The sequence below is a fragment of the Drosophila arizonae genome, chromosome X (genome assembly GCF_054131065.1).
Source record: "Drosophila arizonae isolate 15081-1271.41 chromosome X, UAZ_ARI_1.0, whole genome shotgun sequence".
NCBI lineage: Eukaryota > Metazoa > Arthropoda > Insecta > Diptera > Drosophilidae > Drosophila > Drosophila arizonae.
Genome location: NC_142927.1, coordinates 27,750,401 through 27,763,127, shown reverse-complemented (window position 1 = coordinate 27,763,127; position 12,727 = coordinate 27,750,401).

The window sequence follows — 12,727 nt, the reverse complement described above, 5'->3', positions numbered from 1 at the left end:
AATAGTTCAAAAATGCAATTCATAAGTCATCATATGCATAGTTTATTTTCGATCCAAGCGTAATTTCTCATTTTCCTTTTTAATTCAATTTTCAGTTAATCTAAGGGACCCACTGTGCAGTTGCTCTTGTGGCTGTGCGCCAAAGGAATAACAGCTTCGACAGCGTCGACTGCAAACCGCGTTGCGGCGACTGCAGCCAACTTGCGCTACAATTTCGCTAGCTCTGCCAGTTTACACGGATACACGGATACACACGCGCACATACTAAACGTAAAGTGCATACACAGTGCATGAGAGTGTGTGTGTATGTGCAAGAGTGTATGTGAGTCGTGGCTGCCAGACATTCTGGCACTAGGGCTCGGCCCGGCCGACATGTTTAGTGCTTTTGCTTTTGCTCTGTCGCCTCGACGCAGCGTCAAATCGTCACATGAACTTGTTGAGCGCTCGCTGTCGCACGATTTGCGTATGTGTGTGTGTGTGATTGTAGAAGAGGGGGTTGAGTGCGCGCCATGCCGTTGCCTCTCTGACTCTCGCTCTCTTTGGTTATGCTCTGTGCATGCATATATTTCTTTGCAAGTGTGTGCGTCTGTGTGCTACGTACACAATCGAGAATCAACTGTTGAATGTGTAATGCGCTGGTGTGCGTTGCCTCACGATGGAATAACATGTTATTCCATTATGAGAGCGATGCATTTTTTTTTTGTTTTTCGTTTTTTGTTGCTGCTGCTGCTCATGATTGTATACATATACATATGTTAGCATGTGTGTGTGTGTGTGTGTTTTGTGGTTGATGTTTATAAGCAATTGTGTGTGTGGTTGCTTTCGGCTGTGGGTGCATTAGTCGTCTCCGCTGCTATCATCAAGCGATGCTGCCGTGGCCGCCACCTGACTAAGCTCAAAGACAAAAGGGCATAGAACGCAGCGTGGCATAAGTACAATAACAAATCCAACTGCACTAAAAAAAAACAACGATAGCATAGAACGGCAGCAGCAACAACAACAGTACAAGTAGCAGCAGCAGCAACAGTGGGCCGCACTTGTTGCAAATGACAATCGAAATTCGCTGTCCGAACGCGCAGAGACAAAAATCTGCGCTGCCGATGTTGCTGTCGCTGTAGCTACTGCGGTCGCAGCCTCTCTCTGCTGCTGTGCTGCCGCGCCGATCGTCGACAACTGGAATTCATGAATGAAACACATATGCATGTGTTTGTGTGACTTTGCTGGCGTTATTGCTGTTGTTGTTGTTGCTGTGACGACTGCGTGTGTATGCAAATTCATAAATAAAAAATGTGTTCTCTGTCTATGGTAAGTTGTTGTCGCCGTCGCTGTTGTCGTTGTTGTTGTTGCCGTTGCCGTTGTAGCCAGCATCATTTGCGCGTGCGATATTGAAGAGCAGTCGAAGCGAGGGCCCAATCGAGCTAAAACGAGGCATAAACCAAAAGAGTCGAAAGACTCACGCAACATGATTAGAGGTGCTGGTCCAAAGGCACCGGCAACAACTACTACAACAACAACAGCAGCAATAATGCCGATAAAAAGCATTGACTCACCTAGTCAAAGCAAGAGGCGACGCGTCGTTCGCTCGCTCGTTCGTTTGCTCGGCTTGCTGATGATGGCCGATGATAGATCGCTGCTACTCAGCATTGCGCACGCCTTGGCGTGAACGAGATGGGGCGAGCGAGAGAGGGATAGTGAGAGTCGAGCGAGGCTTCCAGGCAGGAGAGGACACTGGACGCTGGACGCTGGACGCTGGACCTCAGCGCGCATAGATTCCCACGTCGTTGCCTATGCCTTTGCCTTTGCTTTGTTGTTGCTGTGCTTCTTCTCCACCTTGTTGTTGTTGCAGTTGTTATTGGCATCCCAACACGCCCCAAAAAAAAAGAGTACGACGCTTTGTCTGGCAACGTTGAGCGCTGCCTCGTCCCCGCGCTCGCCCACCCCTTTACCAATACTAATGCAACGCCGACGCCGACGCCTGCACATGAAAATGTTTTTGAATTGCATTTCCAAGTAACAAACAACAACAACAACAACAAAAACAACATCAACATCATGCGCCCAAGGAATAACAAAAAGCAAAAAGAGAACGAAAAAAAAAGTTGAAAAAGAACGAAAACTTAAATAACAACAACTACACAGGCAGCGCTACATGCGTGTGAGTGTGTGTGTGTGTGTGCGTGTTTAAAATAAAATCAAAAGAATTCCACTTTTGTGGCCCCGTCGGCTTCTAAATCGATTTATCAAAAAGAAGAAAACAACAAAAAACCAAAAAAAAAAAAAATAAAATAAAATAACACAAGAGAGAAAAAAACACATTCAAGTAAAAAGCGGAAAAGACGCAGGCAAAGAGATAAAAATTGAATATAAAAAGGTAAAGGTAACGTAAAAATCGAAAACCTATACACACAATAGATGCACACACACACACACACACACACACACACGCATGCAGACAGAGACAGACACATGAATTGATTAAAAAGTTGATGGAGTAAAAAAAAACAAAACAAAACAAAAAATCATTTGGTCAACGAAGGAGTCGGCGCGCAGCGGAGGGTGAGCAGAGAGAGTGGAGAGGGGGACATCTTGAAGCACAAAGGGCGCGGTACGATCGAGTGGGCAGCGAGCGGCGAGCGGAAACGGGGCGACACATAAAAGCGACAGCGCAAGAAGGAGAGAGATAGAGCTGGAGAGGAGACGTGGGCAGAGGGGAACGGAGTGCGGGGCCAAATGGTATTGGGCCCGAGCCCGACGCCGTGCTGTCTGCCTGCGAATGCGGAGCATAAACCCACACAGGCAAACATCAAGCTATATAAACACACACACACACAGAGAGCTATATACATATATTTGTATATATAGATATATATGTACATTGGTGTATATAGACAAACGAGTCGGACCCGTGGAGTGGGCAGGGGCAACACTTGGAGACAGCAACTCAAAAGATCGACGCGCACGCGCAACCCAATCCCAGCTTAACTAAGCCAAAGCCAAAGCCAAAGCCAAAGCCAAACCAAATGAAACCGAATCGATAAGTCGACGCATAATAATAATATAATCTTTATACATAGATATGTATATATATATATGTATATCTATATGTATATATGCGTAAGCAAGATCAACGTTGATAGTTCGGATAATATCAGGTTATACCATAATATTGTCAAGTTTCTATATAGGACAGAGAGAATTGGCCAAGACAAAGATACCAGGACTATAAATAGAATGTATGAGCTTATACACATAGTATATATATATATGATTCATCGGATATTAGCAATTGGCTAAGGTAAAGATTACAGCATATATAGATATTAGATATCCATAGATTATCCATTTGATATTAGCAATAGGCTAAGGAAAAGACATGAGGGTTGCATCAAAGCAATATGGAATAAGCGTATATTATATATTAGATATATTATATGATTCAGCGAGTACGAGCAATTGACTATGGGAAATATATCAGGATTATATCTAGAATATATTAGCCCATAGTCATATTAGATATGGGAAAGATATGAGGAAAGAGTACAGAATACATCTGCTTATATGCATAGATAATAGGCAGTCATGATCCAGCAGATATGAACGTTATGTTAAAGGCATATCTAGTTAGTCCCATATTGATGAGTTATTCTATAATGACTGCTAATAGGCTTTACTCCTGAGGCATAGCATTCCGAATGATGTCATATAAAGGCTATAAAGACAATATCAATTGCTCATTATCAGGCGAAAAATTTATTTATATAGCTATACTCTAGATTATAATATTATGACGATAAGGCCTCAAGTGGCTCAGGAATGACATTTCTAATGCAAATTAGAATATAGTTTACACGATGAACTTTGATTTATTAGAGGGATTACCAAAGTAAAAATGGGGGCCTGGAACTACTGACTCTGTATATCCTAAAAACAACTTGAGATTTATATAAAATATGAATAATACCTAAGCAAAATAAATCAATTAATGAATGAATGAATGAAATGCATAAATAAATATCAAAATGCATATATTGACGATACAAATCTATATGTAATACCCATTTTCGTTTACCTTTTGTCACAGAATCGTCTTTCAAATGAAATTTTTAGTGCCCGTCGCATTTTCATGACTAATTGTGAAGTATTATATACATATGTATATACAGTAGCACTGCGAAAAAATAAAATTGGATGAATTAGCCATGAGTTTTTTATTGTTTTGGGCGATAACAGCAAACAAAGGGCGCACAGAGTATAGCTAAGCTCAATGCGATAAAAAAAAAAAAACAAAAACACTATTAAAAACAAAGTGATCAAATTATATTTTACCAGAAGGTGTTATATGGCCATATAGATATAGATATGTATTTTGTGGACATGCCTTTCGACTGATACATTTTCTTTTGTTCCAAGATTGTTCCGTATATAGATAGTGCTCACACACACACACACACGCACGCATACGTACTTACGTACAGCTAGTTATCGTGGCTAACTAATCAGCTTGTAAGCATTTAGCTTTGGGCTATAAGAAAGTGGAACAGCAAACAGTTTCGCTTGGGTATCTGATTTGTATACCCTATATGGGATGGAGCACCTACAATTTGAATTATGTTATGTGAAAACCAGATCTACGAAGCTCTATCTGCAGTGACTGTCCAAATATCAAGAAGAACCTGATCAAATTTTTTTTTCCGCGAAATGCATCATATATATTATATTATATATACATATATATTATATATTTCCTTTATCTTTTAAGTATATCTCGAAGACTTTAAGAGCTGACTCAAATTGAGTATAAGTAAAATCACTTTACAAATATATTCTAGGTTCATCAAGAAGAACATTGATGTTTTTCATACGATATTTATTTTATTCTGGAGAACAAAATTAATATCAAATGAAGACTAACTTAAGATTTAAGCACTGCGAACTCACGCCTGTCGAGAGCTATACTTGCCCGAGGTCTCATTAAATCCCCATCAAAATTATTTTGTTAGATCTCTAGCTGAACTAGGTGAGTCTTGAGTAGCACTTGTTACAGGGTAGCTGCTAGTGAGGTTTGTTGCTCACTCTCTGACGTTATCACCCCCCGGTCGCCTACCCCTTTGCACGTGGCTTAATCACGGTTCCGATATCGAAAACTCAAGCTCATTGTAATGGGGGCGACTGTTCCCAGTTGATTGACTCAGACTAGACCCAATCACAAAATGTTTAGTTAATTAGGCACCCGATAAGTCACCGCCGTAATACCAATGCTCTTCCAGTGCAATTGCCCATTACGCAAGTATTCCCATTGCCAGCGTTTTGTTTCCGGGCACAGCCTAGACTTTGTGGCAATCGTTGCCCAGTCTGACTAACTGAGTTTCTGGACTACAGCCCAACAATCCCTTCCCTTCCCCGCCCCATCTCATCGTTTCAGATCGCCTGAGCTGGAGCTGCGAACTACGTTTATCGGCAATCGCGATCGACGGCGTGTGCAGGCATCCAGCGGATCTGTCTAAGCACACTCCAACAAATATTGATATTCATTTATGCACATAATCCCAAATTAACTGTGTGTAAATCCCATACGCAAGTTTTATGGCCCTCCCATATAACAAGTTGGCCATGTGAAGGCTTTCAGTCGAACTCGAGTATCAATTGAAATTCAATATCTTCGAGTTGAGTTCGTTCGATTTCCGTGACTCATCCCATTCGACTCTATCCAAGTTTCCCGATTCTCGCTCACATTGTTCAAGTTAATCAAGCAGTCATTTTCATTTAGCTAACCTGAGTTACTTCGTTGCCACTCCGATTTCAATGATCTTTTCCACAATATATTTTATATAGTTCCTCGAATCAATAAACACTTCTTTAAGTCAAGCTCTTTAGCTTCTTCTTCTTGCTCTGTTGTACTGATCATCGATTCGCATTTCAATTCATCAATTTGCGAGCTGATAACTCAAAGTCAAAGATCATTTGATTGCTTTAATCAACCGATTTAGTCATGTAGTCTAGATAGGCCTATATACATATATGTATATATAAATTTATATGTAATATTATTTGCACCGATTGAGTAACAGACTAACTGAATGATTGACGTTTATGTTTTGTGTTCTAAGTGCAATTCGAATGCGATTCGATTAGAGATTCTAGGGCTGTTCCATTCGAATTCCCTATAAATCTGGTTACAGCAGTTTTGATTGTTCAAATACGTTTATATCTTTTTTAGGGCCATGCAAATATTAAAAGAGACACACTTATAAAGTATATATACATATATGTACAATATAAGTAGAAGCTTTACAATTTTCAGTACAGCTCTTATATATATCTACATATAATTTATTGATATATTCATCCGACTTGTTATATCCGAATGTTTTATATAGAAAATTCAATTCATATAGATATCATTATATAATAATATATAATATCATTCTATAATAGAATCTATATCGATTGATATATTCATAAAAATAATTATTTATTTGTTGAAGTACTCTTAGTTCAGTCGATTTGTTATATAAAGAAGACCAGCTCTCTAAACAGAAAAATCTTTATATTCGTAGTACCTGTATATGTATGTCAATTACAGTGATTCACTTGATCTTGTTTCAGATCGAGCTGCATTCAACTCATCAATTCAACGCTGATAAGCTGCTGTCAAAGAGCGATCGTCTCAATCAACCGATTCACTAATCTATTTTTTCATTTCATTCTCCAATCTATAGATCGTCTATATATATGTATATATAGTATACACATAAATATATATGTATATGTACGTACATACATATATGAAGCGAATGCATCTAGAGGCTTCAATCTGTTGGTATGTTCTACATTTTCGACGTTTCTTCTCTTTTCGAAGATCGTTACGATCGATGCCTGGAAATTTCCGCAACATAAATATTTTTGAAAACCGAGCTGAAGGCAGCCCCAAAGTCCAAGACGCGGCCCTGCATAGTTGCCAGCCAAAGGATCATTTGGCGATCGTTTCATTTACAGCACGATCTTGGCCAATTCCAGGTAAACACAGTGCCCGGACACTGGAACTCTGGGAGCTGCCAGTGGAGCCAACTGCTGACTGGCTGACTGGCTGGAACGCTGGTCGATCTCAGGCGCCTAATGGATAGTTCTTCTTGGAAAAGAAAGCGGCCTGCCTTAAAGGAACGTGGCCGGGGCCCATGGTCAGTCGCGTCTCAGGCATGACGAGGGTTTCAATGCTACATATATACATGTATGTATATATGTATACATGTGTGTGTGTGTGTGTGGGGCATTGCTGTGGCGAGAGACAGAGGCAGACATTGGGCCGCCGAAGCTGGAGGCGCATAAAAATGCACAAACATACACACACACCCATACATAAATATACAGGCATACATACATACATACATACGTATGTATAGCCCCTGTGTGTGTGTGTGTGTGTGAAAGGCGGCAACGCGCGCGAAGGCAAAACTTTTATTAACTTTTCCAAGAATTGGAATTTCTTGGATCCTGTGTGCCTGTTGCTGTTTCGCTTCGCTTCGACTGACTTTAAATGCGGTTGCTGCTCATGCGAAGCTTCGGCTCGCCTCCTCTCCTCTCCTCTCTTCATGTACGCACACACACACGTACACAATATCGAGTGAGCTTCAGGTGTTGTTAGGTTTCGATCTGGCATCTCTTTGCTAGTTAGCAAACGCCGCAAAAGTCGCCGTCGCCGTCGCAGTCGCAGTCGCAGTCGCAGTCCCAGCATTCTTTAGCTGGCAACTGACCTGACGTTAGCCGCTGGCTAGCAGCAGGGAGCGTGAGCAGGAGAGAGGACGGGTGAGAGAGAGGGGCTTGCGGGTCTTGGCGTTGCCACCGTTGTGTCCAACGTCGTCGTCAATTTGAGTCAATTTCTGTTCGGTGCCGCCGCAACGAAATGAATCGAACGAAACTGAACGAAAAGCGCATAAATAAACGTAAAACAAAAACAACAGAAACAACAACAGCAACAACAACAACATCAGCAGCAACAACAACTGTCGATTTAGAAGCTGCCCGGGAACGGGGCCCTTCAACGCCAACATATACACACATACACACACACAGACACATTGAGCCAGACCCGCGGACGCCTACGTGCAGGCAAACGGGTAAACTGCAATGGCGCTGCTTCTGCTGCTGCTGCTGTTGCTGTTGCTGTTGAGACTGCTGCTAGCACAGAGGGCGCAGCGAGGCATCAACGGGGGGCGACAACGACTGGCGCGCTGGCAGACACACTGGCAGCCGTTGCCGCTGCTAAAGCGCCACACAGTGCATACACATAAGTGTGCGTATGTGTGCTTGTGTGTACTCTGAGCGAGTTTTTTCGTATTACGCTCTCGCTCTCTTTCGCTGTCGCTGCTGGCGTTGCTGCTGCTGTTTAAGTGTGCGTTTGCTTTGCTTTGTCCGTGTGCATGTGTGTGTGTGCTTATGAGGCGCATGTATTTTTAGTACAAGATTGTTGTTTAAACAAACAGGTTTTTTTACACCGCAGCAAATAACTCGTCTGTCTGCCCGCTGCCCTCGCCTGCTGCCCGCAGCGCCACAGTGTATATGTGTGCGCCTATGTATCTGCGTGTGTGTGTGTGTGTGTGTATGCATGCCGGTTCTGTTGCTGCCGCCTCCGCCTGCAACGCTGCGCGCTGTTGTCGATTTTCAATTGGGGAGACGTCGACGGCAGACAGAGCGGCAGCCAGTTCCAGCTCTTAACTAATTTTCCATGGCAGCCCTGGCGCCAACAACAGCAACAACAACGACAACAACAAAACCAGTCGGTCGCGTATCGCACATGGCGCACATGCAACCCTGGCAATGTCCATGTCCGATGACCGATCTACAACAGGTTGTGGGGGCTACATATGCGTCGCACAGGAAACTGTGCGCTACCCGCTGCCCTGCTGCCGCGCAGCCCCACTGCCGCCCGCGCGCTGCTTTCGCAATTCACCGCCACACATATATACACACATATGTTTGTGTTTGTATGTATTTCGCTGCTTTTTTGGGTCCCCGATGATGCTATGCGCATTTCGCGTCGAAATAAGCGAACACCTTTGGTGTGAAATTCCGTTGTAAATAGTTCTGTGTATGGTAAGCAGTGGGAAGCGGGCAGCGGACAGCGGACAGCGGGCAGCGCATAGTGGACAGCGGAACAGCGTCGAGGCGTCGCGCTGCGCTCACGTAATTTCAGCCGCACTCTTAATGCACGCTACCCAGAAAAGCTTTTGGCCAACGAGCTTTTGAACTGCATTCTGTGTAGGATGATCCTCAAATTGGCTAACCAGTTAGAGTGAGAGCGTGCGCTACACTACGTGAGCTTTCATAAGCTTTTGCCACGTACATAGAAACGAGAAGAGCTTTTGAATGGTTGATACATTAGCGGCGCCTCAACGTCTGCGTTGGCGGCGACGTCGCTGGTGCTGCTACTACTGCGGTTGCTGCTGTTGTCGCACATACAGTGGCGATCCGGCAAGGTGTACCTTAAGCTAATGTTATTTAATTTATTTTTGTATTCACACGTTTCGTATCAGTCATACACACGCACATACACACAGAGACAGTTACATGGGGTTTGGGGACGGGAGCTGAGGCGATACGGCCAGGGCAAGTGACAAACGTTGAGGTGAGTGAGTGGAACGTTTCGGCAGTGGCAGCGGCAGTGGCAGCAACAACAACGACGGCTATAACGAACGTGGGCAGCGACGACAACATGAACAAGCGCCAAAAGCAGTTGTCGTCTTAATGTGCGCTTGTGTGTGTGCGAGTGGGAGTTGGTATGTGTGAGAATGAACACAGAATGAATTCTTAACTCGCTCGCTTGCTTGCTCACTCGTTCAGTGGCGCTGCTCTCGCCAGACATTCATCCGCAATTCATTTGTCGTCGTCGCTCTGTCTGCGCTCGCTATACGCTGCATGTGCATGTGGATGAATGTGTATGTGTGTGCGTGAGTTTGTGTTTTTGGAGTGTGGGTCGTTCGTTCATTCATTCGCTCTCACATACACAGATAGAGAGAGAGAAAGAGATACAGGTACTGCTGCTACACGAACAACTAGTGCGCGAGCTCATGCTCATGCTCGTAGCACTCAACACACACAGCATAGAGTGTGCGCTGCTCGCTCTGAAGTGCGGCAACAGCGCATCCGATCGGCACAGACAGAATGTCGCCAGTTCATGCTACGCCGCCAGACATACTGTCGTCGTTGTTGTCGCCGCTGCCGCTGCCGCTGTCGATGCCGTTGCCTTTGCCGTTGCCTTTGCCTTTGCCTTTACGCCGATCTGCCTCTCTCACCGTCGCCGCCGTCGTTGTCGCTGCTGCTGCCGTTGCCATTGCCGCAGTCATCAAATCACATTTCACACGCTGCGCCCCCTACCAACGCTGACTTTGCCCTACCAACACGATCACTGCCGCTACCGCTGCCGTTGCTGTAGCTGACCTGCCGCTCCGCCTCTGACTGCGCTGCACTTTTTAAATGATGTTTTTTTTTTTTGCTGTTTACTTTTTTTTGTGTTTTTAGCAGCATATGCAGAAGCTGCACTGTGGCCCCCTTCCTCGTTGTGCTGATGAGTTCACCAGCTCCAAAATGAACCAACCGACAATTGGCACATGCACACACACACACATGCGCGAGCATGCATGCGATTCTCTATAAGTTATGCGTGTGTGTGTGTGCTTTGCTTGTATACAGTGCGACCTCGACTTTGGCAACTGATCGATGCGAAAGCCAAGCTGTAGCCAAATATACTTACTACACACACATACAATCATATAACCACACGATATATACTTTCATATATAATGCATATATAGAAAAACGCGCTTGATCTAACATTAAAGACTGTCTGCAGTTTCCTTTATTTTGCTCAAGTACAGGGACCATGTTCTAGATTGAACATATCCTTAAAAGTATGTAAATTCTTTTCATTATCAAACGTATTTTTTATATCTCTGAAGGATCTGGTGAACAGTAAAGCTAATGCATTGCCACGATAGCGGTTCGTTAGCAGAGCTTTCACTGTACACATGTATGTATGTATGTATGTATATACATGCATGCATGCATGTTGGTATGTGCATATAGTTCACACTGTATTTGGCTCGATCGAAATAATTTCGTAACGCTATCGCATTCTGAAGTGCTACCCAGTAATTTTCCACACATACAGGCCCATAAAAGCTTAAACGATCGATTGGACTTCATTTTCAAATGTTCATAAAAAATCCATATAGGCGACATCGAAATCTGATATAGGTATTTCCTATATATGAAGTACGTATAAAGAACAGCTCTGTAAGAATTCGTTCTCAGACTAAAAGACTAATCTACTAGAGATATTTAATGTTTTAGCTTGTCGATATTTGCGAACTATTTCCGAACAAAATAGAATTATATATGTATATATGTATAGAACCTTTTTAATTATAAAATATTTATAGATATTTGTATCTCTATATTCTAGTGCTAAATTTCCGCGATGAATACTGGTGTATATATATAAATAATTTATATACGTATATACATATATAAATTCTTTCGACTGTTAACTACAAGTACTACAAGCCACTCGAGTGGCTTTTTGCCCAATTTTAATTGGCTCAAGGTTTACAAGTGGGAAAAAATCAATTTCGGAATGCCATTTTAGTTTATTTTATATGCTCGTAATACTGCTGAGAATAATATTGTTGAGCAGTTTTGATCAGCTCGTAATATATGCATATGTAGTATATAGTTAAAGAGTAAGTATAGTTTATATGACTTATATAGGCATTTCTTTACTTCTGTGCCTACAGGCCTATATCTGTACATTCAATCCAATCCAAATATACCAACGATGATCAATTTTCATTTCAACTTTGCATCACAAATATTCTCCACGGGGCATTTCCTAGTTCATATGATGTCATCCATTCTGAATGCAATTGCACTGATAACCCCAAGTTTTTCGATTCAAGAGTTACGAGATGATAATCAGCATTTAAAATGTGATTGAGTCTAGCATTATCTGCAATCTATTTAATCTTTGATCTATTGATGTCATCAATCAGGATTTACTAAATAGAAATATGCTGAATATTGAATCTAAACTTCAGATTGAACTTTGAATCCGACTTGTAATATATGAATTTAATCTAATATAGAAAAGTTTTGTTATATATGTATACTATTTGTATTTGTATTTGTGCATTTTTCTTAAAAATATGGGATTTATTTATTAATTTATAATGGACCTTTTTATTTATTCCCTATCATACTTAGTTTAATTCTATACAATCCAGTTAATCACATACAAAACTAAAGCTAAACTAATCTATATTGAATTATTAAATGTCAATAAAGAGATTAAGAGCCATAAAGAGCTTAGATCATATTCTCATAGTGGAAACTGGGTACCAAAGGCCCAAGCTTTCTTTGATAGAATCTAAATATGAAACAGAGATCAAGATGCAACGAGAAATATATAATTTACATATGTATGTATGCAATTATTATATAAATATATATATACATAGTCTTGCGCAGTTCTGAGCAACATTTTGTAATATTTTTTCCCCATTCGCAATTTTCTGCTACACTTGGCAGTAAATGTATTTTTGGGGACTTTTCTATATAGTTTAATGGCCTCAAACATCCGCCATGCCTGCAATTCTGTCCAGTCAACAGAAAGATCTATAAATATATATAAGATATGTATATAATATACGCCCACAACTTGTTGTAACTAAGAGTT